Source organism: Ursus americanus, chromosome 5 (assembly GCF_024610735.1).
Source record: "Ursus americanus isolate L20-20 chromosome 5, mUrsAme1.1.p, whole genome shotgun sequence".
In the NCBI taxonomy this organism is placed as follows: Eukaryota; Metazoa; Chordata; class Mammalia; order Carnivora; family Ursidae; genus Ursus; species Ursus americanus.
The window spans coordinates 12,182,193-12,197,500 of record NC_142131.1 but is presented as its reverse complement, the minus strand read 5'-3'; the positions used below and the strand labels follow the sequence as shown (position 1 = coordinate 12,197,500).

Below are 15,308 nucleotides of genomic sequence, written 5' to 3'. Positions count from 1 at the left end.
TGCCCAATTTTTACATGATTCTTTGGCAGCTGGTAACACATCCTATGCCCTGGTGTTCAGTGTGTCTCTGCGACCACTATAAAATATGAACAGTGTCCCCTAATAATTCTTCTCAGAATCAAAATCTGCTAATGATTCTTCTCAGCAGCCAAAAGACACTTTCCTACTCACTTATTCCAAGTTTGGGAGATAGAAAGAAAAGATAGAACTGAGGAAACACTCAAGAGCCAGATCATGGAAGTAATTTTGAATCATGTGGCGTTTAGACTTTATTCAGTAGGTGATAGGGATCACTGATGCATTCTGATTAGAAGAACGTAATGATCACAATTATTTTAGAGATTCTAGCTAGGTTATAAACTCTGAGGGCTTTGTCATAATGTATATGAAAAGATTCTGCTGAAAACAAAAATGATATATTTACCAACATATCGATGTGATAAAATTATAAGTCATTAATATAATTATTCACATATCAGTATACTCCTCTATTAAAGTAAAGCAGGGAAAAAAAAACCCAGAATCTAGCCCTTCTCATTAGCCTTAAGGACAAATTTCTAAGAATAATGTCCATTCAATAAATATTTACTTTCATGCCCATGTTATGTTAGGCACTCTTCTAGGTGTCAGGGAGCAAAACAGGGAGGGTCTCCACTCTTGAGGTGTTTATAGTCTGCTGAGACAGACATTGAACAAATAATCAAGTAAGCTGGGGGTTTTCCAAATGGCTCTTTGCTATTCTGACTATTCCTAGCAATGCCGTGCTTTGATTTCTTTTCACGTATAAGTCCCTTCCCTATTCCACCTTTCTTTAAGGGCTCCTAAGCAGTCATCGGAGGTCTCAAACTCGCTGCCTCCAGACCTATTTTATTTGGCCCACACAATGCTGAGGTCTACTTTCTTAAAAAATTTGAATTTCTTGCCAACAGAAAATATGAGCTTCTACTTTCTCTTCAATATTTGGTCAGAGTGAACCTCGGTTTCTACAAGGCAGCGAGCGTCCAGAGTTGCCTAGCAGCTGTCATTTTCAGAAGTAATGTGTTCCATCTCCATAGCCATGTTTCAGCCTGGTCCCGATCACCTCCTGACCTGCAGGCCAAGGATGTATTGACCACGATCATGCCCCTTCAGCTGCTATTCTTCCTACTCCCGGCTCAATTCGCTCATCTACCCTACTTAGCAGCCTCTCTTAGTTGAGTTTGCAACTGCCGCTCTACAGAGAAAGACTCAGCCATATTTTTACAAAATCCTCTTCCGCATGTTCTCTCCCCTGGTTGTACTACGGGTCAACTTTCTAGACTAAGTAAATAATCAAATTCTGCTCATCAGTCAACTTTTTTATTCAAATATTTCTTCAACTTCTCTCTCCAACTGTGCCTTTCCTTAGAGCCATTTGTCTCAAGCAAACCAGATTACTCATTGGTCAGCCCTGAATATAACCTGCTTTTTTTTCCCTTTCATTGTCTTCAATCCTGCTAGAATTTCTGTATCTAGAGCTCACACCACCTCTCCAAACCCTGTCCAATTGTATCTATCCTCAGGTCCAATTCAAACCCTCCACCTCTTCTGTGAAGCCTTCCTGACTTCAACCTGATCTATGATCCTTCATATCACCCTACCAGAACCTCTGTAAAGCCCTTCAAGTCTCCTACCTTACACCATAGCTTTCTACATTTGAGCTCCCTGAAGGCAGGAATCCCATCTAATTTATCCTCCTTTTCTCACTAGCACAGAGCATAGCAGAGAACAGTGATCATTTGTACAATAAATGAAGAGAGATTTTACTTAAAACTCATCGTAAAGGGAAGGGGAAGGTGCTGAATGTATTAACTTCCTGTAGGATACCGCTAGTTGTTTTCAGTGCCCAAGCCACACAGACGGGCACTTGTTTGGGGCAGTTTTGTAATTGACCTATTCCTCCCTACTTTTGCTGTTCCTATACATGTGTCCAGTGGAAACATGGTCATTGATTCCATGCATTTTGTCAGTTCCTTACTTAGAATCTAGTCCAAGACATTTTCTCTTTCCTTTCATTAAAATGTTACATGAAATAACTTTAAGTCTTGGTTCTAGATTCTAGAGCCATAACAAGGTTTGGGATTTATCTTGTTTTTCCTTGACTGCAAGCCCTTGAGGGCATGAACTCTTAGCCATCATATCTTATACTACTAAATAGATGTTTTTGTTACATGTGCCTTTCACTTATATTTAGAATCTATTCAGACATTGAATTCTAGAGCTAGAATGTATTCTTGTGATTTTGGTATGGATGTTAGTTTCTATCCTTGGAAAGGCTATATGCTTTCCTATAAAATGAGAAAAACAAAAATATATGCTGAGATTTACATTTCTTTCGTAATTTCACACACTTACTGGAATCACCTAGACTATTTCAGTTGTGAGTGGAATGAGCAGAAAATGTGACTTTATCATTTCAAAAAATGATCTTGTCTACCCACCCACTGCTCTAGGCGAGAGTGTCCTGAGGTCGCCAGTTATCCGTTCCACTGTTCAGTTCGCACCGTTGAGAGCCGAGAGCTGTGTGCTCAAGCGCCCGAGGGACACGCACAAAATCTCCCTGTTCACTGCTTACCAGTTTCACTTCCAAGGGCCAAGGAGATTCATTTTTTTTTTCTTTTTATAAGGCAGCCTTTTAATTACAATCTTGATTTCAACAATCTTGCCCCCACACTTCTGGTCTGTACTTTATTCTATCTCAGCAAGCCATTTTAAAATAAAAACAAATAAATAAAAATAAAATAAAAACAGTTCCCTTCTGGAGGGTTCTCTTCAGAGCCCAGTGCGCCCACAGGCAGACCACTTGGAACTACCCAGCTTAGTCAGAGAGTCCAACTTGGCAAATCACGACGTGCGAGCCTGTTTTTTTAGTTCCAACCTGTTTCATACTCAGGCTAGCCCAGCTATTTCCCTTATTTCCAATTCCTTGGGGATGCCAGATCCTTTCTGGCTAAATCCCAGCCACAACGCCCTAAATGCAAGGCACAGCTTCACTTCTCTGCCTCAACCTGAAGCCCTAAGCTGATGGCTTCTCCTTTTGTTGCTTCTGTCACGAGACCCTCCCGAACACCTGTCTTAGCACGCAGTGCAGGTCTGTCTCCAACAATTCCTATCCCCTTCTGCTCTTCTTTCAAATCTCATTTCCTCTCTCTTTGCTGTTTCCAAGCAGATTCACTAGTTCTCTTTCTCTCCCAAACCGGGCCAGTCACATTGTGTCCTGGTCACACTTCCTGATGTCAGTCAGCCCCAACTCCTCGTAAGCTTCTGTCAGTAAATGGCAGCCTCTTTTTATGATTGTTGGCCAAACGCTTGTGTTTCTAACATAGGGAATAAAGAGGTGAAAAAAAAAATGTGAAGTCCTTCCATTAATGTTAGCACAGAATGGGGAGAGAAACAAAAGTCACTAAGCTTTGAATACTCGTTATGCAATACATAGAAATAAAAAGCAGATAATAAGGCAGTGAGTGTTTCGCAAAGTGTGGTTCAACAGACCACCTGTCTCAGAATGATTTGTGGGAAGGGGAAGGGGGCAGGTTGTTGCTTGATAAAATCCTGGGCTCTACCCCAGATAGACAGAACCAAAATCTCTGAGGACTTAATATGAATCTGAATTTTTGACAAACTCCCAGTTCTTCTAACATACATTCAAATTTAAGAACAACATACAAGTGTCTCTGTTGTCCTTTAAAAGCAGTTATTTTTTTACACCATGTTTATTCCATGCCAGTCTTTAGGCTTCTTCTATACTCAATATGGTATTTAATATGTGCTTTTATAGAGACAGGAGATAGAGAGTGATTGAACAAATTCCTTCCTCATGAATCTTACATTCTGGTGGGAAAAACAGAGATCCATGGTCATCACAGCTAGAAAATAAAATGAAAATTGATGAAAAGTCTTGGCCGCTTCTTGAGGAACAAAGATTACGTACAAACACACACAAGTGCATTTATATATATATATTTTATGTGTAAATATATGTGTATTTTATATGTATTTCTGTAGTCACATAAAATAAGAAAACGTAAAATGGCAAAATTGCAATAGCTAGAACATTGGGTTTTGTTCTTTTAATTCCAAGGAATTGCTTTAGATCCTTCTAGAATATTTTCAGAGTATACTTTAGAGACTTTGGTATAGGCTGTAAAAATGTATCCATTCTTACTGACATTAAAAATTTTAGGGGGTGCCTGGCTGGCTCAGTCAGTACAGCATGTGACTCTTGATTTGGGGGTGTTGAGTTTGAGCCCCACGTTGGGCAGAGAGATTACTTAAAAAAAAAATTAAATACCAAGCAGTAGGAGAGAAATTTTTAGTGATGAACATAGATCTCAATTCGCCCGTCAGAAATGCAGCACCAAGAGAGAACATGTGATTCGGCAAACAGGCACCAGAGCATATCCACAGCTGGATGTGTGCACACGCCTGCTCCCCAGCCTTCAAGACAAACAGTTACTACAAACCCACACACAGATTCACTCGAAATTGCTGGGTCCACAATATATATGGGGAGTCACGAATGCTTTTCTGGATTGAAGTAGAAATGAAGGGAGGGAAAGGATGAAAAGCATAAAAGCATCTCTGAGCCAAGCTACCAGCTTACCTCAACCTCTTTGCTCTCGCACAAAGATATATTTCATTTGGCAGTGTGAATATATGTGTGACCAACATGAATGCTGAGGATTTAAAAATCAGCCAGCAATCCCTGGGCCATTTCAGCTGTGTTTCTACTTCATAGGGCCTTTGGGGACTGCTGGGAGCAGGTGTGAAGTTCTAGTTTATTAACAAGTTAAGTCAGTGTTGCTGTGCATTTTGAGGGGCCTAATAGACTGGCCAATCTCACGGAATATAGAGTAGCACTGCACTGGAAAGACACAAAAAAATTAAAATACTATCATTGTTACTAGTACAAAACACACCTGTTAGATGTGTACTATGTTTCAGGCTTTGTGCTAAGTAATTTAGAAGCATCATCAAGTTTATTAAATTATTTAGATAAATTAGTAAAGATTTTTTTTTCTGGATAAAGAACATTGAAATTATAGTTGACTGTGAGTATCCAGCCTGTGTCAAAGAGAACCTCTAGGTCGTCTTCTCTACATATTGGTCTACCTAATTCCTTGCTTTGCTTTGCCAACAGAGCTTAAAATTTGGGCCATGCCTACATGCTGAGTGGGAGACTTGATATCCGTGAAAAGTTTTCAGAAGGCCGTAATCTGCACCATGGCCGATAGAATGTTAACATTTATTTCACTGTATTTGAGAGGGCACCAGAAGGAAGAAGGCAGAACATAAAGTATTAGCGTTAGACACAGCTTTAAGAGCTATTTAATCCAGCCCCTTAATTTTTAATTAAAAAAGAAAGAATGAGACCAAAGACATAGTCTGATTCTGTATGGTCTTCCCTGTTTTCTTAAGTGTTCAGGCTTTTGCTCCAGCTGTCTGGCTTTCAACACATGTTTCTCAGCCAAATAGAACTCATCTGCTGTTTTTGTCCTTTCTAGAACGTTTTGCCTATGTAGCCAGCTCCCAGGACTGAGAGGCTAGAAAAGCCACCAGTCTCTTCATGACTGACAGCCATGGAGGATCACTCTGGCATACTCAGAACCAGAAGTAATTGCAATTGTTGCTGGCTGGAATGGATTTTATAACTTGGAAGTGTTAAAGTTTAGTTGGACTAAAATGGAGGCATTATGGCACTAGCCACATTAAAAATAATCATAAAAAGAAACAGGTGGAATTAATTTTAACATTTAGTTAATCCGATATATAAAAAACATTATCATTTCAACATATAATCAATATAAAAACTATCAATGAGATATTTTACATTCTTTTTTTCATACCGTTTTCAATATCTGGGTCTATGTTTTTTACACATACAGATTTTAAACTTACAAACTTAATCTCAGTTAAGACCAGCCACATTTCAGGTGCTCAATATCCACATGCGACTACTGGCTACTATATTGGACAGTACAATTCTAGAAGCTTCCAGCCTTAATAACTTCATGCCTCTGATGTATGGGTTCTGAATATAGTGGGGATAGAATTACAGATACAAGAAAAGCCGTGTAAATAGTGACTCCCATTATCCTGACTTATATTTGTGTCAAGTGCATCCATAATAAAGCCTCTCCATTCACAATTGTTCTTGGAGGGTGGAAGATGGGAAATGTGGTCTGCTACCACGTGGATTTCTGACCATGTAGCCCACTACTGAAAACTGAGCAAAGTTTTTTCTAACTCTTTCCCATTCCTTTTATAAACTAGGAGAGTACTTCAAGCCCACGTGTACCAAGGAGAGTCATAGAAACCAGCCAGCCCCCACGAAGACGGAATTCATTCTGAGAAGACTCGGAGGAAACACGTGAGTTATCTCTAACTATCTGAAGGCCTGTCATGCAGGGAAACCAAGATGTGTTCTTTTGTTCCTAAGGGACAGCAATGCTGAGAGTTCCAGATATTACTGAGTACCCACCAGTATCAGGCGCTGTGCGCAGGCTTTTAATACATTATCTCTAGTTCTCGTACCTACCTCAGGGTAGATAAGGTTATCCTGTTTTATAAGTGAAAACAGGGGGTGAAGGCACTGAGTGGTTTAGCTGTGCTCCCAAAGTCACACTCTGAGGACCTGACAGAGACTCTAATCCAGGTCTCTCTCCACATCAATAAGCCACAATTGCACCCTTACAGTTGCTCAGGCCGAAAAACTTGAAGCCACCTTTGAGTCCTCTTTTCTCTCACACCCAATATCTAAGCCTTCAGCAGACTATATCTGCTCTACTTTCAAAATATATTCGGAGTTTGAGTAGTTCTCACCACCCCTACTATTGCCAGCCTGCTCTAAGCCCCCAGCACATCCCATCCATGTTATTAGTTTCCTCCTAACTGCCCTCTCAGCTTCTGCTCATGGCCCCTGCTGGTCTACATTTGACACAGTAACTAGAGTCATCCTAGAAAAGGTAAGTTCAAGTGTACCACTCCTCTGGTCAAAGGTATGACATCCTTGCTCAGTATGGATAAAAGCCAAGTTTATTATTACGGTTGCCTATATAAGACCCAACCCAACCCCACTGCTGTTCTGTCCCACCTCCTTGCCAGTCCTCAGTAACCCTGGCTTGGGGCCTTTGAACTTGATGTCTCATCTACCTGAAATGCTCTTCTCTGAAATATTTGATGAGCTTCCTCACCTCTACCTCCTTCAGGTTATTATTCAAAGTCACCATCTCAGTGAGGCTTTCCTGACCACTCAGTTTTAAACTGCAACCTGCGTACTGGTCTTTTTTTTTCCTACAGCACATATTACCACCTAACAGACCATACTTGTTAAATTCTTCCTTTCATCTGTCTTCTCTTCTCCTAGAACAATATGAGATCTGTGAGAGCAGGGATTTTTTTTTCTGTTTACTTCTGTCTGTCTAGCACCTAAAACAGTGTCTGGCACCTACTAGACGTTCCATAAATGTCTGTCGAATAAATTACTATGTCCCACAACCATGGGGTCCCACGGAACCCATCTCACTTGAAGAGAGGCACCACTAAGCTAAGGCCCACAGCATTATGGGAACACAGACTATCAAAACTGAAAGAATTATCTGATTTTCCAAGCAGGACCAATGGGGAGACCCTAAAGGGAGATGCAGAGATTTTTCTCACAGTGGCTTTAAAAACATAGTGGAGCTAAATGAAGTCAAATTGACTGCACAACCACAGATGGGAAATTAATATGGGGGAGGAGAGGATAAATTCTTAAACATAAAAGACCTTCCTCCAAAGCCTGGAATTCTGTGATTCTCAGGTTTGTTTCACCTTAGGATGGGCTTATGTTCCGAGGCCATAATGCCTTCTCCAGCTGGACATCTCAGCTCTACTCCAGCAGATACAGGGTATAGCACCATCTGTTTATAAGGGACACTGAGCATCTTCCCCTGGCATCAGACTAAAGGTTAGAGAATGAAGGAATAAATATTCTTTCCCACTGTGCCGCAGGTCCTAGGGAATAGGGAAAGTCAGGAGCCAGAATGAGTCCTTAGGGAGAGTTATGAGCACGGAGTCCAGGACAGTGAGATTGCCTTTTGTGGCACACGTCCCTGCATTTCATTATCTATGCAGTACGGTTAGCAGGCCTTCCTAGGAGACACTTTAAGAGCCTATGTAATCTCTGGAAGTGTCTGGAAGATTTCCTGAATGATAATTCCTCCTCATATCTAGTACTTTGCAAGTGATCTCAAATTTTCTGAACAGATGTAATAAAATCAGGCAAAATGATGCTTTCGCTTATGATACAGTAGACACTTGAACGACATCGTGGCCAGGAGCATCAACCCCTCACACAGTTGAAAACCTGTGTATAATTCATGACTCCCTAAAAACTTAACTGCCAATGGCATACTGTTGATTGGAAGCCTTCCCAGTAAACAGTTGATTAACATATATTTTGTAAGTTATATGTTATATCCTGTAGTCTTACAATAAAGTAAACTAAGGAAAGAAAATGTTAAGAAAATCACAAGAGAAAACACATTTACAGTTCTGTACTGTATTTATCCAAAAAACAATATCTGTGAATAAGTGGGCCCACACAGTTCAAACCCTTCTTGTTCAACTGTATCTTGTTTTTTACCCAAGGTTTAGAAAATGTTGAAGCTTTCTCCCTTTCTAATGAAGGAATAAGAATTCTGGAAGAGTATAACTTTTGTGCAAGAAACCCTGTACAATTCCAACTCTCATTTAAACTTTCTTATTTTTAACAGTCATGGCTATCTAAATCCAAAGACTTTGCCAATGCAGAGAATATTAAGTACGATTGCCTCTGGTTCTGAACTGAAACAGAATTAAAATTCTTAAAATGATATTTCATCCCACACCACAGAAGTTTCCTTTTGAAGTTGACATAACTCACACATCAAAACCTCCAACAAAAGAGTTCATTGGCTGTAAGATACAGCTAATTGATTTCAAAAGCCTTAGCAGGCATGGCACTTTTATTTCTTATTTTTATAGATCTGGGAAAAATTTTTCTTAAAACAACTGCAGGGTTCTTGGAGTTACCAATTTAATTACAATATTTAATGTATTCAAAGCATTTTTTGCACAAAGGTGCAAAGTGTCTCCTATTTTCTTTTTCCCCTGTCTTTTTAAACCAAAGGTAATAGTCTCAAAGGCAAATTTGAACCTTGCATGAAAGATAAAGTATACACAAGGAAGTGAAATTAGCAAGGAGCTACATGAATCACTGGATTGTTATTATGAAATTATGCGGTATCATAAGCTCTTTGCTATAAATAAACGAGTATAAGAATGTGAATGACAGACAATTCAAAAGGCCCATATAACCGCAATAAGCTGAGACTTGGAAGCATTTTAGATCTTACTCTTTGAATGTGATAAAAGTTAAATGGAAGACCCTACCTACAAGAGCAAAAACATTTTTCTATCTTAATAGACTTAATTGCTTTGAATAGTCGTGATCTGTGAATAAGACAGTTGGTAGAGAACAGATATCATATTTGACTGTTTAAGAGCTATTTCCTCATGCTGCATAGTAAGTCTTCAGTAAATGATTCTGGAATAAGAAATAATATTATCTTTACTGTTCTTCTGCAGTACCATTTTCTGTCCACTTTCCACACCGACAAACCTTGTGTGTTCAGAAAGTTCAAGCTGGAAAATTCTCAGGATAGTACTTTTGCCCATATTTCTGGAAAACTGGTAACTCATTCTAAAACTAGACAACAGACATGAGAGTATTAGAAGAAATGAAAGGTATCAGCATGGCTCGGGTTTAAGGTCAGTATAGCAGAAGGAGTTCAGGGCCAAAGGTCTAAGAATGCATAGGATCCAAGCATTTCCTATTGAAATCTCATCCAGACCAGTGTGCTATGTGACTTTCCAGGGAATACCTGGCTCTCCAGCAAGGGAGGGAAAGGGAGACGGAGGACTGTTTACATCAACAAATCCCATGGTCACTTTCTTCAGACAATCAGGGCACAGAAACCAAAGAGATGCAAGACTTGTACAAAAGGAAGGGGTGACAACATCCAAGAGAGATGATTCTAAAACCTCTGCTAGAAGTTCAACTACTTGGACCTACATCATTAAAACCCATGACTATGACTGTCACCAGCAGCTTTACCAAAATAACTTGGTACTTCTTTTTACCTTAAGATGAGGTAACAGGAGATGGTTTCTAATTCTGCAATCCTGGGCTTTTTTTGGTTTTGGTTGTTTTGTTTTGTTTTGAAATAAATTCTAGGAGATAGAAAAAAACGCTGAAGACCTCTATATAAGTCATTCTCCTTGTGTTTACATTTGAGTACATAGCTATATTCATCTAATGACTTTAGTCTGTTTTCCTTTTGCAAACTCAGCATGGTTATAAATACAATAAAGAACTGCATTTCTTCCACCCTCACCATTCCCAAAATAGGCTCAAACCATGCAAAAATTGCATCCTTTTTAACGCTTTCTTATACTAGTTCTACTAGTAAGAATTAGTGGCCGCTCTTCCCTAATCTGGATTGGCTTTATTAAGCCATGTAGAAACGAATGCCTCTCAAAGCAAATGGTATGTATTTTCTCGCTTGTCAGTACTTTACTGGTTGGGTGCATCTTCCTTGAATGCTTTACTCAGAAACAGCTAACAAGAAAATCGGACGCCTTGAGTTTTCTTGACAGAGTGGTCACCTGTTTCCTGTCATAATAAATTGTCCTTTTGGTCTTCAGCTCACTGCTTCTTGACAGCTAACTCCTGTCATGTAAATACATTTTCAGAATAATGGTAGACAACTGAGCCACAATTCATCTATGAAAATCAATATGTTTTTAATGATGCTTTCTAGAGAAAGCTTGAGTATCTGACTTGTCAATGTTTGAGACATTCAATTCAACCAGTGACTTACTTTGAAAATTGGTGAATTATGGGCAAGATTAAGCTTCCAGTGGAGAATACATCTTAAGTGACCAAATAGCTTTGGTTGCAAGCAAAAGCTCAAATTTTAAAAGAATGCCAGCTAATATATGTAGAAGGAGTGATAGAATTAATAAAGTACCACTTTGTAAACCTTAATGAAATTATTGATTTTGGCAAGAATTATCACGTGGTATTAAAACCGTAAGGAGGGGCGCCGGGGTGGCACAGCGGTTAAGCGTCTGCCTTCGGCTCAGGGCGTGATCCCGGCGTTCTGGGATCGAGCCCCACGTCAGGCTCCTCCGCTATGAGCCTGCTTCTTCCTCTCCCACTCCCCCTGCTTGTGTTCCCTCTCTCGCTGGCTGTCTCTGTCTCTGTTGAATAAATAAATAAAATCTTTAATAAATAAATAAATAAATAAATAAATAAATAAATAAATAAATAAATAAAACCGTAAGGAAAAATGTACAGAGGGACCAGACGTCCGTGTAGTACTAAAGTAACAGCATACAGATTACTTCCTGGTCATGAGGAGAAAATACAAAATTAGAGTGGATGATTAGGAAGTCATCAACATATGCAGTCAAAGCAATGCAAATGGTGGGAAACCCAAATCTGTGTTCCCCAATGTAATGCAATATGGAGTATGTGACTTAAGCTAGTATCTACTCCTACCAAAATATTTACTGTGATTTAATTAAGCCTTTGCACAGGAATGCAAGACAAATCCAGAAGAATGAGATGTTCTACAGGATAAATGATCCTCTCTTTTTGTCAAGTCAGTGTCATGAAACAAAGAAATCTTCTAAACTAAAAAATTTTATTTTATTTATTTATTTATAATTAATTTTTTTTTTCTTTTTATAGAGGGATAGAGGGAGAGGAGGGCAGGGGAGGGGCAGAGGGAGATGAAGAGAGAGAATCTTAAGCAGCCTTCATGCGCAGCATGGAGCCCAACACAGGGCGCAATCTCACAACCCTGAGATCACAACCTGAGCTGAAATCAAGAGTCGGATCCTTAACCAACTGAGCCACCAAGGTGCTCCTATTTTTTTTAACTAAAAAAATTCTACATGACACCACTCCTAAATAAAATATTTATCCTAGATTAGATCCTAGTATGAACAAATCAGCTGAAAAGCACATTTTGGGGATAATATTAAAAAATTTGAATATGGAATAAGTATTAGATGATACTAAGTAATTATTGTCAACTTTTTCAGGTGTAATAATTTTGGTTATATAGGCAAATGTTTTTATGCTTTTATACATACACACTGTACTTTAGTATTTAGGAGGTAGAATGTAATGTCTATCATTTCTATCATTTTCCCTAAGACACATCAGTATGGTAAAAATGAGTGGAAAAGAAGGAAAAAAAGTGAAACATTTTCCTCTGAATAAGTAAACACAAGCACCAAAAGGTATCTTCAAATGAAATCGTTCTGGACTATGACTTCCCATCAAAACTTCTAAGTCTCCTCTGCACTGTTAATATTGCTTTAAAAGAATGAACTTTTTAAAAATGGTACATTTGGTCCTTCCTCTTCGTTCAGTTTTTTTCAGAAAGAAGGCAGGAGAACATTCCAACATGAAAAGCATTTTTCCCCCATTATCTTCCTTCCTGTGTTTAAAGGTAGTAGTTCCACTCTAAGGGTAGTACCCAGAAAAGCGACACCGCGACACCACTGGCTCCTGGGAAGTTGTTCGAATTGCGAACTGGGGGTTTTGACTCTGGGCCAGTGGGAGCAGAAACTCTGGGGATGGAGCATGGAGAGCTGTTTGTGTGAAGCCGGCCAAGTGGCGCTAATGCCCACGGAGGTGTGATGGCCCTTCTTCTAGAGCTCCCATTTCTCCCTGTGAAATTCACTTTGTCACTGCCAAGTTAGCCTACACACTGGAGAGAAAATAAAGGAAGGCCAAGAGTTGTAGAAATGATGTGTAGTTTCTTTTCTTTTCCACTGAAGCCTCTAACCACTAAATGAGAAAGTGAAAAAACGATACTCGTGGTGATCTTTTTTTTTTTTTTTTTAGATTTTTATTTATTTATTTGATAGAGAGAGAGAGAGATCATGAGCAGGGGGGAAGGGCAGAGCGAGAAGCAGACATCCTGCTCAGCAGGGAGCCCAATGCAGGACTCGATCCCAGGACCTTGGGATCATGACCTGAGCCAAAGGCAGATGCTTAACCGACTGAGCCACCCAGGCACCCGAGAATTGATACTTGTTATACTGGCTGTTCCATGTTTACAACACAACATTTTCAAGCATTATTGAAAACAACAAACACGTTTTGCGTCATCATTAATATACCTTCCAGACTCCAGGAAAGCCCTCTACTACAAGGTGAAAGAGGTCCCATTTCATGGAATAAAGTTTGTGACAGCAGTGTAGATTGTCCTGCCCTCTCGCACGTCACAGGCTTACAACAACGGGAACCGCTAATGTACCTATTTAGGGTTCCGACTCTCTAGTGGTCTGCTTGTCTCCCCACTAAACAGTACGTTTGGAAGACTGGTGACCATGTCTAAATGCTGTGAAACCCACTGCATCCTGTATATGACTCTGGGTACCCAGCAAATGTGGGATGCCGTGATGCTGACGCTTTCCTATTGTCAGTGGAAGTCAAAACCAGAAGCGATTCCACAACACCATCATTAGAACGCCAAGCTAGAAACCTAAACCAATGTGCCTGACTTTCTATGCAGTGCTTTGGCCCCTGGACATACCTCTAACTGAAGAGAATGTATAATATAGAATTATAGTCCTATCCTCATGTCAGAAGTTTCGGGACGCATTTTGCTATTTGATGTTCACATAAGAGGCGTCCGAGACTAATGAAAATCAGACACTATTCATAGTACCAAATGGTGTTAGACAAGGTTTGTGTTAAAGCATGACCAGCCTGGTTCCCTATTCCATTCTTTCGGGAATGAGGGTCTCTTAGGCCGCCCATAAACCACAGGGAGCAGCGCTCAGTGCCTGGGAATTCTGTGATACTCTGCACAGACCCTCCTACAAGACCAGCTGTGAAACAGTGTTCACTTCCCTGCTCGTATCCTTCTGTTTTACCACCATCCGCTGATGGGCAGACACAGTAGTGAACGAGGACGCTCAACACTGAAGGCAGATGCCGAGAGGGGAAAACCAAAGAACTCAGGTATGAATCAGTGAAAAGAAAATAATACACTCACTGTAAAGAAGCAGATGAAGCTGTGAGAGCAGGCCTCTGGGAAAGGATAGCGAAGAGAGTGATGAACTGCTACCCGTGACAGAACCCAATGTGAAGGTGCCCTCCCTTTACTCCGTAATCCTCCAGCCTCCAAACACACTGATGTGACAAGCTGCACTATGACCATCTATCCCATCCCCTCACAGAAAGCTGTCCTCACCTCCTAGGCATCGTCTCCCTATCTGAAATCGCAAACTGCCCATGGGGGCAATTGCTATGTGTATTTGTGTAGACATAAATATGTATACATATATTACACACACAAACACACACGCACTCACACACACACTCACCATAACGTTTAAAGCACAACAATAGCTTAGGTAGAGATGAATTTGAATCCCAGCTCTGCAATTTATACACCATTTGATAGATGATAGACATTTAATCCATATAAACCTCAGATCCTCCCTATATAAGTGGGATACCAATACCTCTATCAGTATTGATCTAAGGGTTAAATTAGATAATGTATGTTGAAAACTTGTCCCAGTTTCTAGCAGGAAGTCAGTACTCAATAAATGATAGTTATTCTTGTTAATATTAATATTTTACAACTTTCTTCGCCCATCAAAATTTCTCCACTTGCTTTTCTTGCTTCCCACATTACAAACATTAAATCTTTACATTACTAGTGCCAAACTTCTGTTTACAGTAAGAGTATAGAAACCAAATTCTTGATTGTATGGCACATCTTTTTTTTAAAAAAAACTATAAAAAATGCATCATTATAAATCTCATATTTACCTTCTTGTCACATCTCTGTTATTTTGTGGTAATTTGATGCTATTTTTCAGACAACAACATTCCTACAAATGAAGGGTTAGAACTGGTTAGGGATCATTTGCCTGTGATCAACATTGCAAAATAAATTGGGTACATTGGTTAGCTTCAAATGTAAGCAGAAGAGAACTGGGTTTCTGTGTGTGCCTGTGTGTCTCTGTGTGGATGTCTATGTGTCTGTGTGTCTGTGAGAGAGAGAGAGAGAAATGAGAGGGAAGGGGAGACAGAGAAAGAGAGACTAAGAAAAAGGATCAGTGTCATAAGGAGCTTATACTTGGGTGCACTAGGAGGGCGGGTAAATATAAATTGCATTTACTTCATTCTGCAATGATGCTTGAAAGAATTTTGCCTTGTATGTGTCTTC

General features: G+C 39.8%; 1 protein-coding gene across 4 annotated transcripts in view; it reads left to right on the top strand.

The window, feature by feature from the left end:
* RGMB (repulsive guidance molecule BMP co-receptor b) overlaps nucleotides 1-15,308 on the top strand; it is a 1,123,009-nt gene that overhangs the window by 922,135 nt on the left and 185,566 nt on the right. For all 4 annotated transcript variants that reach the window (XM_087861962.1, XM_045808346.2, XM_087861964.1 and 1 more), the window contains one exon: nucleotides 6,292-6,388. The gene's annotated coding sequence lies outside the window, so the exon portion shown is untranslated. The remainder of the gene's footprint in view (nucleotides 1-6,291; nucleotides 6,389-15,308) is intronic.